Source organism: Aulostomus chinensis, chromosome 1 (assembly GCF_037954235.1).
Source record: "Aulostomus chinensis isolate RoL2024-O1b breed Wild chromosome 1, RoL_Achi_v1.0, whole genome shotgun sequence".
Taxonomy (NCBI): Eukaryota; Metazoa; Chordata; class Actinopteri; order Syngnathiformes; family Aulostomidae; genus Aulostomus; species Aulostomus chinensis.
In genome coordinates, this window is record NC_141320.1 from 53,082,003 (window position 1) to 53,083,505 (window position 1,503).

General features: G+C 44.5%; 1 non-coding gene across 1 annotated transcript; it reads left to right on the forward strand.

The window, feature by feature from the left end:
• The first annotated feature begins 687 nt into the window (after positions 1–687).
• trnal-cag (transfer RNA leucine (anticodon CAG)) lies at positions 688–770 on the forward strand. Its single transcript has one exon. It is a non-coding gene; the product is annotated as a tRNA-Leu (tRNA).
• The last annotated feature ends 733 nt before the right edge of the window (positions 771–1,503 follow it).

Genomic DNA, 1,503 nt, shown 5'->3' on the forward strand with positions numbered 1-1,503 from the left:
CCATGGTTCAGGAGCAGGACTCCTCCTGGTTAACCTGGTATCTTTCCACCCAACTGTGGGTTCTTGGAGAATTTTTCATGTCATGTCAAGAAATCAGGCTGGTGGGTTTTTCAATGAGAGAAATTCTGGTGACTTAATTAAGTGGCATGTTTGTTGAAGCAGTAATTAACTGATAAATTAAGGAAGGCCTGGCCAGTCTTTGCTCCCAGGTCATACGATGGAGTTAGAAAGTCCTGAATAAATCTGGAGTTCCATGATTTCCTTGTGGTTCATGATCCTTTTGCCAATGTAGTCTGGAACAAGAGCAAGATGAACCTCCAAATATCAACAGGTTGATTGCAGGTGATGTCAAGTGGTATTTTGAGGAACGTCCTCCTTGTGTTTGGTTCCATGGTGGAATGGTGAGCCCTCTGGACTCTGGATCCAGTGATCCCAGTTCAAGTCTTGGTGGGACCTTCCTGTCTGGAAGGTGTCCCATGTAACAAACTGATCAAGAGATGCAATGTGGTTCTAATGTTCTGGTTCATTTCTTGTCCTTTAGAAAAATGAAAATCATTTCTTACTGCCATAAACTCAGACTGTGTGTTTAATGTTAACAATAAATGCAACAACTAAGGAGCCAGTAGCTCCTGTGGAAAAAATTCTACTTTGTCAGTCAATTAATTCAGTCTGCAACTGTCAGTGTCTGTCAGGATGGCCGAGCGGTCTAAGGCGCTGCGTTCAGGTCGCAGTCTCTCCTGGAGGTGTGGGTTCAAATCCCACTTCTGACAAAGGACATTTTCTCCACATTCCTATGCATCCACAGTGGTACATTCCAAACCCAGTTGAAGCTGCTCTCCACTGATGGGAGTGAGTGGTTGAACTGGCAGCAGAGGAGGCAAAGGAGCTTCCCTGTGATGTCCCAACATCGCCTGGTTTCCTCCAACATGGAGCAGCCACCAAACTCTAACTTCAATGTTGGATCAAAGTCTGCTGAAGAAATGTGTTTTCTTTTAATTCAAATTTTGTCCATTAACTTCATCATCAGAGACTCCATCTCATCACATGACTAAAGTCTGGGTTCTGTATTGGTGGTAAAATATCCTTCCATGCCCCTCACTAGTTTGCACACAGAAAAGCATATTTTACTGGTTTCAGATCTCTTAGCTTGTTCTCTCTCTTAAACCTGCTGAGGCAGCTTTCATTGTGTGATTGATTTACAATATAAATATGGAACAGAACCATTGGAATCAGATGTCAGGACATTTGAAGGAATGTCAATCTCCTGTTGAAATGTTGCAGTGTGCAGCTGAGGCTCTCTGGCAGTGGCACCAGGAGCCACAATGGCAGAACCTGGACCCTCCTGGAGGAGAACCACAGGTGAGGGCCTTCTTGGCTCCAGATTGATGAAAATCAAGTGTCTGAGGCTGTTAGCAGCCATGAAGTTGATCTGGTTGGCACTGGTATTTGTTCTTGCTGCAGCTCAGGAGTGATTCAGGAGAAGAGTTTCAGAACAGCCCAGGT